This window comes from Crocodylus siamensis, chromosome 14 (genome assembly GCF_052110815.1).
Source record: "Crocodylus siamensis isolate JL-2025a chromosome 14, ASM5211081v1, whole genome shotgun sequence".
NCBI lineage: Eukaryota > Metazoa > Chordata > Crocodylia > Crocodylidae > Crocodylus > Crocodylus siamensis.
The window spans coordinates 6,497,517-6,510,113 of NC_143408.1; positions in this window are offsets into that span (position 1 = coordinate 6,497,517).

The following is a 12,597-nucleotide window of genomic DNA, read 5'->3' on the forward strand; positions in this document are numbered from 1 at the left end:
GAGATGGCACCGGCCCCGTGCAGCTGTGGTGATGTCTCCACTGCAGCATCACCCAGTGGTGCGGGTTAAATTTGGCCAGATGCATCTAATTTGCCGGCCTCCAGCTCTGTAAGGGGCACAAGCCGGGTATCCCAGAAGCAAGCAATGGGCATGATGCAGGCTGGCAGAGGCTGGGCTTCGTGCCAGGGCTGCTGGGAGGTGGCAGCAGTTTTGTCAGGGACTAGCTGCTCCTGTCCGATCAGGCTGATGCTTTCCCATCGGCAGGTCCGGGAAAATCTGCTTCAGCATAGGGAGGAGGGGGCCCTGTGCATCCAAGAGAGAGGGGAGGACGTGGACACCGTGGTCGGGCTGGGGATGCTCTCCCAAAGGCCACAGGATCCTGCTAACACTCTGGAGCAGGGAATCACAAATGGTAGCTGTAGGAGGGTCCAGGCAGCCCACCCCAGCCCAGGTGAGTCCCTGGGAGGCCTTAAGCACATGGTTCAATGGGCCTTAAGCATGTGGGTAAGGGCTTTACTTCAAAGAGATGGTTTGCAGAATAAGAGCCGCCGTGTCACGAGTAAAGGGGCTTCCAACGCCTCGCCACGGAGAGAAGAGATGACTAGATCCCTTTCTGCGGTCCAGCTTCTTTGCGCTCACCCCCACACAGCATGCCGCTCCTTCTGTTCACTGGGCCCCGCTCTGCTTAGCACCAGGTTCCCACGTGCTTCGTCCCCACAGCCTCTTGGTAGCGGTCCAAAGAGCTGTGCATCCAGTGCGGGGAGCTTTTAAACCAACAAAACCTGGGCAGCTGTTCTGCCGTGGTGTGGGCGCTGAGCTCTTCCTCACGCCACCCGATGCTCGTTATTGCACCACAGCAGCGTGGACCTTCCCTTGTGTGTCGTTCCCCCCCTTCCTGAGCTCTGCCTGCTTGCCCGACATATGCAGTGCAATTACCGTGGGGCTTGTGTCATGCCCATGCCACCTCCCTGCCACAGCCAGGACTGCCACTGAGAAATAAACCCTGCCCACTGGTGCCCACTCTGCCTGGGCCAATCCTCTCTATAATCACCCTGCTCTCAAAGGCCACTGGCTGGAAGCTGGAGTTAGTAGAAATTTCAATCGGTGACAATAATCCAATGTGGGAATACCAGGAGAGGTGGTGGATTCGCCATTCCTCGTCCCTTTAGGATGAGCTTAGAGAGTTTGTTGTTTTTTTTTAATCTGGACTCTGGAGGAAATCTTGTGTTTTGGGATGGGGTGCATGGTGCTGTGGTTTCTTCCGGCTTTGGAGTCTGATAAGCTGTTCATCCCTCTGCCCATTCCCTTCCTTCCTGGGTCAGGGGGAGAAAAGAGAGCTCTGAATTGACCTCAGCATGGTCCTATCACTCAATGCACTTCCTTGACAAAGAGCAATGACCCTGCTCATACCTCCTGCTCCAAGGCTAAGCTCAGAGGTCAGGAACGATTTCCTTTCCCTGATGCACCCATTGGTCAAACAGATGCCGGGTTTCTGGCGTGTGAGGTTTTTTAACTTCCTCTCTCTCAGGTCCCAGGACAGGTTGCACTAGTATATGGAGGTGGTCATCCAAACTATTGTGACCAGGCCAGGGGGGTCAGGCAGCACGGCTCCTTGGTCTCCAGTTCTCTGCCTAGGGCACGCAGCAATCTCATCTCCTGCAAATTGGCATCTGATAGTCTAAGCTAATATGGGGCTCAATATAGGGGCAAGTGGGTGGATGTAATGGCCTGTGCTTCACTAAGACGTCAAACCACTTGGCCTGCTGGTCCCTTCTGGCCTCAGACTCTGTGGACCTTTGCCAGGCTTAGGTCCTCAATCAGGATGTCCCTTGGCATGCTCATCCAAGGAGTTTGGAGCACTGTGAAAACAGCCACCCCGGGACTCAAATGGACATAACAATCCTTACCTAAGGGGAAGATCTAAGGCCCAAGGAAGGCAAGTGGGACCTCCTGGGAAAAGGACCCCCAAGTCCTGACTCCTAGTCTCCAGGTGTAATCTCCACATTCAGGCCAGAGGAGGAATGAAAGCTGCACCTGTAGCTGTCTTTCTCCAGCTAAATCTTAGTGAATCCTTCAAGCAGCAAAGACAGGGAAAAGAGTGTGCTACTTCGGGCGTTAATATGCACGTACATTATGCATGGCATGCAGTAAAGAGGAGCAATTTTCAGGTCCAATTAGCTTCAGCCGGGCACTCTCTGCATTTATTCACATCACATTTAAGACACTGCAAGATATTAGCTTAGGCAAATGGGAGGTGACAGGAAGGGCTGAGATGAGCCCAGGACCCATCTCTAGCCAGGCCTGCAGCCTGCCCCTGCTCGCATCACCAGGAACGGCGCCTTTGGTTGCAACCCATTTTCTCTGTTATCTTGGGGAAGGCAGTCAGAGATCAGCCCCTTTCCCAGCTATAAGGACCCACAAGCCACTTTGGGCAACTTAAGGGCAAGATGTTCTTGTTGATAAATTCCAGAAACAAACCACAAAACCCTAAGGGTCAGCATGCTCGCTGGGTGAGACTTTCCAGTGAACGAAGCCCATTCAGCATCACCAGGAGGTGTCACGAAATTACCGTAGTTTTGCTGAAATGGGTTTTTTTGTCAGAAACACAAGCACAAACTAATTCAAAGCATTTCAAAGTTTCCAGCCAAAGCAAGTCTTCATTCTGACACTTCCTTGATTAAAAATAAAATCTGAATCAATACGGGGCAAATGAACCATTCTGCTCCATTCAGAATGGATGCTTTACAACCTTTTAGGCTGCTGAAAATAGATATATATTTTACATGTGTTCTCAGTTGACCCCATTAAATTCTGTTTCAGTTTTGCAGAACGGGCAGCAAACAACTTCCCCATTCAGACCTGCCTTGTCCAGCTAGTAGTTCCCAGTGCACCACTGCCGGGGATAGCTGAAGTGCCCTAATGGCGAGGACATTGGATGAGGAGTCAGGAGCTCTAGGCGGAAAGTAGCTGGTGTCTAAACTGAGTCATTGCCTCTGCTGACCGCTGCAAAATAAACTGCTTTGCAGAACCAGACCAAAGCCCAGCTAAAATAAATGCAGCTCACCATCCAGAAGCTGCTGTCAGACTCCGACAGTCCAGAGCTGATTGAGCTCCTGTGACTTCTGCATAAACATTTTGTGCAGACAAGATGCAGACGGCAGACTGTGACCTCCTCGGAGCCGCTCGTCCACCAGGCACCTCCTCTGACTGCCCTTCCCCTGTGCCTTGATCACAGCCGGCTCTGCTCCACCTGCCCCCTGCCCTCCTCTCCCTCCCTAATTGAAGCCCGCCCCACGCACCATGGGCAGGTCTCCCTGCCAGACCCGTTTTGTCGCAGCCCAGGACCTTTGCCCCCACAGGAGACAAGCGGGCACCGTGCCTCTGCATCGACAATTGAGAAGCTGCAGGCTGCCGCTGTGATCCACAGCGGACTCCATGCTCCACTCCTCTCACCTCACGGATGACTTGCTGTCCCCCAAATGCAGCGTCAGTTGTTTCCAGGTTCTCCTGCGGGTCAGAGCTGAGCTATTTAATCCAGCCAAGGCCCAGTCAGTGGGTGGGCTTCCTCCCAAAGGGCCGAGGGTGGTGGGTCAGCAGCAGCACTGCAGGGCTCAGAGACTGGTGCAGCATGTGGTTGCAATGGGGCAAGGGGACATAGAGAGGGATCTTGGGGATTGCTGCAGTGAATCGGACCCAGGCTGGATCTCAAATCTGCTGCCAGCTCAGTGCATCTTTGAGAAGGGCCAGCACCAAATGCATCGTGGCAAGATAAAACACTGCATTTTGCATCTCACACTGCCCAATACTAGGTGTTGGCATCCCTCCCCATTAGACTCCACTGAGTAGGTACCAGATACTAAGTGACTTCTTCACCCATGTCTGTCTCCTCCAAGTTGGACCATGGGCCAGGCGATCCCACCCACGCAGGGCAGGTGTTTGCTCTGAGCTGACTCAGTGGCAGGTTCAACAAATTATCTGTAGAGACCTCTTTCTCTGTTGCAGAAATGGAGCCGCTTGTGGAGTGGACCGTGGCAGCTGCCTGACAGTGCACAGCACCGCTGAGCAAGATTTTAGGGCAAGAAGGGGAGTCCAGATGAAGCTTCATTGAGGAGGTGCTTACCCAGATTGGAATGAGGCAAGCCCTAGGGTTTACAACTGTGCACTCCATAAAAACACCACCACAACAGCCCTGAGCCTCTTGCCATCTGAGCCCTCCCTATTAGCAGCACAAAACACCTCCCAGGTGTCCCTGGTTAGGCCCTTTCAGCTGGGGGTGAAGCCTCAGCGGCTGCCCAGGGAGGAAGCTGACTGCCTCTCCCTAGCCCCATCACTGCAGGGTGGACAGTGAGGCGCTGCCTGCACGGCACGTTTCCTGGTAAGCGGGTAGACTGACTTGATTGTAGCCTCTGGCGGCTCTTCTTACTCTGCTCCTATGCTTCTGGTGTCCATGTCCATCTTCTGAGTCTTTGTTTGGTCCTGGTTGTAACATTTTCTGCTCTTGACCCTGGCATGATACATGGCCTCTGGCCCTGGCTACCTGCTGCTACCTTTGGTTGAAGTTCCTCGACTTTGGCTCGTTCCTATCCTGGCCATGTGTGTTTGGTGTCTGGTCCATTTGTTGCAACTCTCCGGGCTCCTGGCCCTGAGCTTACCCCATAGGTCTTCCTGCTTGCGCCTCAGCTCTGACGCTGGGGTGAAGAGGGGGAGAAAACCTATGTCCGCCTAGTCTTGGCACACCTCCACCGCGCGCAGCTGCCCAGCAAGGTGTGTGCAAAATGCATGCCGTAGGTGTCTGAGGAGCCTGGCTGACTTGCAAACAAACCTAGCTCTCTGTAGCCCTGAGTGGGGAGTGATTGTATGCTGTGCTAGAATATTGTTCCGGCTGATTCAGATTCAGGCCTGCTGTGCCGCCTCTGAGCGAAGAGGGGAACAGGCTTAGCTGTGCAAAATGTAATGAGCTGGATTGGGGGGGTTGCAAAGTCCGAGCTACATTTCAAGGAGGTCAGGGCCTCTCGCATTCATTCAAACAGCCAAGGTGCTGGGAAGTACTAGGGAAGGGCTCCAATGTGGGTCCAAACTGCAACTCCTTTGGGATATGGCACAGTCTAATTCAGCCCCTTAAATCCTCTTGCTAAGGGCTAGAGCAATACTTGCTAGCTCGTTCCAGCCTGTGCATGGCTGGCACATTTAGTAACCTCTTTATAAGGCTGCTTCTGTTTCCTATTTGACTTTAACGGGGATGGAGTTGGCCTGGTAGACTGAAAGAACAGGACTGTGCCCTGGCCCCGAAGGAGCAATCGGACATGCTGAAGTTAAACATAGAAGCATTGCCCAAGGACAGCACCCCGTGCCAGGACCTGTAACTCGTGCCTCAAAACCAGCTGGGCACACAGGCTGTTGAGGGGACTTAAATGGGTCAGAAGGATTTGGATCTGCGAGGAGAAAGAGGATAGTAGCATGAACCCAGTGCCCTGCCAAGCCTGAGACTTGAGGGGTAGGAGCCAAGGAAAATCGTGCCAGCACCTTCAGGTGCTGTGCAGCCAACAAGGCAGAGCAGAGAAGAACGACGTCAGATACAGCTGAGGGAAAGGCAGTCTCTGGATCTTCGGTAGCCACAGCCTGGGATTTCGGAAGCTTTTCATGCTGATTCGGGCTGCCGCCTTCCCATCGCCCAGTATGAGGTCGAGCAGCCTGCTGGCATGACCTTGATGGTGAGGACACCCAGGGGCTTGCTGGTTGCCATGTTGGGCTTGGCTCGGGAGCTGCTCCGTACCTCTCCCAGTATCTGGAAAAGCACATGTAGCGTCTTCTCTACTGCTGCTGCTTTCTCCCCCAGTAGCTTCACCCTTCACTGTAGCTCACCCTGTAGCACCGCAGAGCCGGGAACTTCAAGCAACCTCCTAAGAAGGATCTCAGCTGCTTTGCAGTTCGCTTATTGTTCAGACAGGGAAAAGATTTCTGTGGGCCCAGGCGACTGCCATCCCTCGGAGCGGTTCCCTTCCAGCGTACGGCAGGCACACGGCTGCCTGTGCCGGGTGGGGGAACGAAGGCGGACTCCGTACGTTTGCCTCCGTGCTCAGCAGCCGTGAGGCACATGTCCTACCGACAGCGATGCATCGTCCACGGCAGGGTGGTCCCTATCAGATAAATCATATTATAGCCAAGACACAATGGGGCTTTTAATTATAGAAACAATTACAAAGAATTAATGATGGCAGCAACGTGACAGATCATTGCAACTCTGAAGTTGTATAAAGCATTTTTCGTCAGACACTGGAAAGGATGAGCTCAGGCTGTGTCATGCGCTTGTTTTTTAACAACCACTGGATAACTCTCCTTTTCCACACCCCGTCCTAAATTTTTGATGATAAGATGTATATTTGGAGCTTTTCAGTAAAGGAGGAGGTTTGAGTAGGATTAACATCGTGGAGGGATTCAGCCAGCAAAGTGATGGAGCACATCTGGAAAAGGGATGAAAATGCAGGAACATCAGGTTGTCTTCACACATGCTCGGGGGTCAGGGAGGCACTTTAAATATTGCAGCAAGAGCCTCTCTAATTAAAGCGCCTGCAGCGGCACGTGTATTCGGCGTCCCACACTTCAAAATGGTGGCAGAGGTGCTTTATCTAAAGCTTGTCCGATGCCCGTTAGTGAAAGCATCCCTGCTGCCTTTTTTGAAGCACGGGGCTGCTGAATACACGAGATGCAGACTCTGATGGAGCATGCTGATGAACGCGCCCGATGAACTGAGTCTCCTCGGGCGCACTGTAATTTAGAGCGCATCAGGGCAGAGCGTCCCCGCACGTCTACAAGCATCTGGTATCCAAGGGGTGGGCAGGATGTCTCGGGGGGGGAGTCTGCCTATGCCTGAAGAAGGGCGCTTGTGCCCAAAAGCTGGTAAAGAACAATTTTTTTCCAACTACTCAGCTGGTCTAATAAAAGACCCAAATAACCTTGCCTGCCTACGTCGGGGTGGGCAAAATGCAGCCCGGGGGCCGGATGAGCCCCACCAGGCCATTCTATCCGGCCTGCGGGGCCACTAAAAAATTTAGAAAATTAATATTTATCTGCCCCTGGCTGCCTACCGTGCAGCCCTTGATGGCTTGTCAAAACTCGGTAAGCGGCCCTCCGCCCAAAATAATCGCCCGCCCTGGCCTATGTCCTGAGGTCAAAATGGCTACAACCAACACTCTTGTTCAAATTCAGCATTTTTCTGCCCTTCCTTCCCCCCATTCTCCTCCAGAAATAATCTGGTTTTGCAAACTGTATCAGTCCCCACACAACTCCTGGTTTTGGGTGGATTTCCTGTTTGCTGTGACAGTATCGCCCAGCCCTGATCCTGGCATAGTCCAGGTTGGCACCTTTCTTCTCTAGTCAACCAGCAGCTGCTTTAGTAGTATCCCTCCAAGGCCTTGCGTGAGCCTTGTTCTCCTCTCCAGCTTGGGGTCCTGCGCTGGCAGCCTGTTCATCACAGCCCTTGTGAGTAGGGAGCCGACACCCCAGTCTCCCATGTTCCTTTAGGGACCACACAAGCGTGGCATGGGTCGGACGGGGCATCCCCTGGGCCGGCTTGCGTGGCTGCACATCCTCGCACTGCCTGCTCATCGCTGGGTGGGCCAGGCCCTGCATCGCACCGCTCTCAGTTGCCGCGTGTGCGTGCATGTCCGTCCATCCGTCTCTCCGCTTCGCCCAACCCACCTCTGCCTCCTCCCTGGATCTGCACAGCTCCCATCATCGCTGTCTTTGTTTCTAGGCCTGTCTGAGTGAAAGGCACCTGGGTTTTAGATGCAAACAGGCCCCAGCAGGATATTCTCCTCTCCTTTGTTCTGCCCTCAGCAGACTTCTGAGCGGCCCTGCTGAGGATCCTGCAAACTGTGCTAACCTACTTAGAGGACACGAGCAGACACGAAAATGCATGGGTCAGCAGTTGCTTGCAGTTGTCCTTCCCTCCCCGCCAAACGAGCGGCAGTGTACGCGGCATGGGCCATCCACGCGCAGCCCTGCGCTGCCTGCTGGGCATGTGGGATGCAAACACGGAGAGACAAAGGAGCTAGCGCGTGTCTCGGGCGGCTGCGGCAGGAGCTGAACTGTCACTCGCATTGCAAGGCAGAGCAGAGCAGCGCAGACGGGAAATGCTGATTGCGGTGGAGGAGGCCACTCGTGGCTCAGAGGCCTGTCGTTTGGAGCTGGCCTATTTGAATGGGATCTTTAAGCACCAGTTAGTGGAAGGGAGAGGTGCGTGGCTGAGGCCTGAGCTGCTCTGCAGTCTTCGGTGGGAAGGGGGGAGCTGTATCGCTGGGAAACCCCACTGAGAATGGCCCGGACCCTGCTCTTCTGCCCGGCACGGTGCATCCTGTGAGATTGCACCCGTGATGGTTCGCATGCCGCATGCATTGCATCCACACCGCCACAACAACAGGGGACACGGCCATGGGCTGTGATGTGCTGTGGGTGAGGGCAGATGTAGTAACCACATCTGTATTAACTCTGGATTCATAATCCATTGTGCCAGAGCACCGTGGTCTTCAGGTTGCACCGCCAGGAGGCAGAGTGGGTCCCAGCCTAGGTGAGTGAGGCACCTCTAGGGGTAGCTGATGGACAGAGGAGAGTCTCTAAAATCAGCCTCTTGCTCTTGATGCAGCTCCAGATCCCACCTGAGCTAGAGACCAGCTGCTTTGCGGTCTCTGGTCTGGGGTGCTCGTGTACATTGGGGCCACGGTCGGGCGAGGGAGATAGTCCGGCTATGCAGGCCACGGGAGAACAGGCACCGGGCCCTGCTCAACTCGGGGGCGGTGAGAGGATGGGGTCTTTGCACTCAGTTGGGAGTGGGCTTCAAGCAGCGCTCAGCACCTTTCTTCTGCTGCCTGTGCTCTGTGCTCTTGTGAACATTTGGCCTTAAGTTTCACCGTGGGAATGGCACTGTGTGTGGAAACGTGGCCCTTATTTATCATCTCCCCTTTGCATTGCAGATCTGTCCCTCCCCTCGGAGCCACCTTTTGGTCTCAGCACGAGGTGAGCAGGGCTGTGACAGAGTCTGAGCAGCGGGGAGCGGGACAAGAACCTGCAGCTTCCTCTTCTGCTGGTTTTTTGTGGGTATTTTTGTTTTGTTTTGTTTTTTTTTTTAAAGGAAATCTTTTCATGTCCCAGGTCAAATTACCCAAATAAGCTCTAAATTAATTTAAATCATTCACGAACCACAGGTGGCCCTGCAGGTATCCTCCACCCCAGCCTGGGGCTTCAGGTACTTGCAAATCCTTTGGCAGGCATCCTGCATGCAGGCCCAAGCCCGGAGGCTGGGGGTTCGGATGCCTCCTAGTTTCACTTGCCCTTGGCCATATGGCCGCAGGTGCAAGCCAGGGAGGAAATTCCTACTTCCATAAAATCAGCGTGTAGCCGAGATCCTTCCACTGGGAAGCAAACTATGAAGCTTTCATAGGGAGTCTTGTCTGCAACCAGACAAGGGTGCAGCCATCCTCTATACACTGCCATTTTAATTGCATCACTTTGATCAGGATATTTCCCCTGCCACCATCACAGTCGTGCCTCCTGCCAGGGCTCTGCCCCGCTCCATGCACCTCAGCACAAACAGCCCTGTGTGCCAGTCAGTATGGCAAGCCCTTGCTCCCCGCAGTGCCCAGGCTGGGCACACAGAGCCCTGCATCCCATCAAGACAGCACAAGGCCTGCCCGAGGCGTGTTCTCCGCACGAGACCGCGTGATGCCAAGGCAGCTCGCAGAGAAGGGGCTTTCCTGGGCCGGTTCGTAAGCCTGACCCACGGGGCCAGTCCTTAGCTCACAGGCTGCAGGCGCTGGAGGGTTTGGTTCTCTCTGCAGGGCTGCCCTTCAGGGATGGGTGGCTGTACGTAGGTCCCTGTACCCAGCCAGGAGGATGCTGCAGCTCTGCTTCGCTGTCTCTTTGGAAAAAGTGATGGTCCAGGATGGGGTGGGACAGGCCAGGAGAAGCAGCTTCTCTCCACTGCTGCCAAGGGGCCCTCATCTATGCGCTGGGGCTCAGGTCGGGCCCGAAGGCTGCACCAGGGAAGCCCCGGGGGCACTGCGTGACAGGGGTGAGGTGCACTAGCCCCGCAGGTGACAGCGCCGGCGGTGCTGGGCCTGGCTCTGTGCCGGCATTGTTAGTCTCTCGCTCTCGCAAGCGACAAATCCACCCACCCACTCAGATTACAAAAAGTGTTTGGAAACAAGGTCTTTCCAGCCGAATAAATCAGCTGCTAATTGCAGCTCCTGGAGCGGTGGTCCCTGCACTCGGCGCCTCCCTTCGTGGCCACGAGCAGCTAGCCCTGCCCTCCTCCACCACGTCCTGCCTCTTCCTCCTCTTCTCCTCTCACTTGTCTCCTGACACTCGGAAAGCACACGTGCTTCTCTGCCTGCATGTGCGCGCACACGTGCTTGCGCACGCGTAATGCTCTCCATATCTTGGCGTATATTTCTGCTGTGTGCGCGCCCACTCACGCCCCTGTGCGTGACATGCAATCTTCCCTCTACCCCAGCATGCACACACCTCGCTCCCAGCTTGTCTCAGCCCTTGCAGGTGCTCTGTGTTATCAGAGAAGGGAGTGGAAAGGTGGCTGCCGCATGACAGCGGCTCCTTTGGAGAGGCCAGGAGAGCTGCAGCAGGCACGGCCGCCCAGAACGCGGCACCTGCTGTGCTTTTCCTGCGGCCGTTGGACGCTGCTGGAGCCAGGCCTAGGAAAGCACCCCAATGAGGCACACGCATTCATGTGAGCACGCGCACTCCCATGGACACAGCCATCTGTGCATGTGCTTGCAGGCATCCATGCACTCCACGCCCAGTGAGGCACGCGGCTGCTCCCCACCTGTTGTGCATCTTGGCCCAGTGAGGCAGCTCACCAGGCTCTTAGCGGGTCCCCACCTCTGGAGCCATGTAGGACCAAATGACCTCCTGTGGTCCCTTCCAGTCCTGCTAGTCTCTCCTTTTCTGAATTACTCCTGTCCTGCCCCAGAGAGCTGTCTCCTCCAGCTACCTTATAGGCTCGGCAGTGCTACGTTGGATAGCACTACAGAAGAAAGAGACTTGGGGGTCATCATTGACCACAAGATGAACATGAGCCTGCGATGCGATGCTGCGGCTAGTAAAGCGACCAAAACGCTGGCTTGCATCCATAGATGCTTCCCGAGCAAATCCCGGGACGTCATTCTCCCCTTGTACTCGGCCTTGGTGAGGCCGCAGCTGGAGTACTGCGTCCAGTTTTGGGCTCCACAATTCAAAAAGGATGTGGAGAAGCTTGAGAGAGTCCAGAGGAGAGCCACGCGCAGGATCAGAGGTCAGGAAAACAGATCTTACAATGACGGGCTGAGAGCCGTGGGACTCTTTAGCCTGGAAAAGCACAGGCTCAGGGGTGATCTGATGGCCACTTATGAGTTTGTCAGGGGTGACCACCAGGATCTGGGGGAACGTCTGTTCACCAGAGCGCCCCAAGGGATGACGAGGTCGAACAGTCACAAACTCCTGCAAGACCGTTTCAGGCTGGACATAAGGAAGAATGTCTTTACTGTCCAAGCCCCCAAGGTCTGGAGCAGCCTGCCACCGGAGGTGGTTCAAGCACCTACATTGAACGCCTTCAAGAGCAAATTGGACGCTTATCTTGCTGGGATCCTGTGACCCCAGCTGACTTCCTGCCCTTTGGTCAGGGGGCTGGACTCGATGATCTCCCAGGGTCCCTTCCAGCCCTAATGTCTATGAAATCTATGAAAGATGGGTCTTGGGCTGCTGTGGGGTTCGGGGAAGGCCACTTCCAACATCTAGTTAACAGGAGAAATGCCCTTCCCCCAGAGTATTCCCACCATCAGTGAAAGAAGGGCCCAAGCCTGAGCAGACAGCGCCCAGCACAGACGTGAGGGCTGGGGAGGGAGTTTCTGCTCCACTGCCTCCATTTCCCGCGTTGACAGTCTGGTCGGCTCCCTCCGGTGCACGGCTCCAGCCTCCCTGCTGAATCCTAATGCCGGCCTCTAGCCTGCTCCCCTCCCCGGCTCCGCTCCGCACCTGTCCTGCTGTCCCTCGCCCTGCTCTTCCTGCCCTCATTTCACCTGTGTGCCTGGCATGCAAGCCCCAGCTGTGTTACAGGGAGCGGGGCCCAGGCTCCCCATCATGTCTGGGCAGCAGTGGGCACTTGTAGCAAATTTGGGGTTCGATCCTGATGCCTAGAGCAGCTTCCCAGGATGGATCTGCAGGCTCCGCATCAGCTCTTCCCAAGAGCCAGGTAGTGGGCCATCACCCTCCTTCCGCTTAGGCTCTGATATCCTTGGTCTGCTCGCTGCCTTGCACCTGGGGCTGCATTCGCTCCTGGAGCTGCCTCCGATCTGGACAGTGACGGTGACAGTGGCTGTGACCTGTGCTTTACGGTCCCATGTGGACAGAGCAGCACTGTTGAACACAGGGTGGGTAGGGTCCCAGACAGGGGTCTCCCTGTCGAGGCTTGCTCCAGTCTGTGGTGTCTTTGGCAGCCTGTCTGCAAAATGCTGCCTGGGCCAAGGGCCATCTGCTAGGGAAAGTGGCACAACGGGCTTGGCTCCTCGCTGACAGCATCAGCCTGGGGGCCGGGGTTGGGCTGGGCCCCAG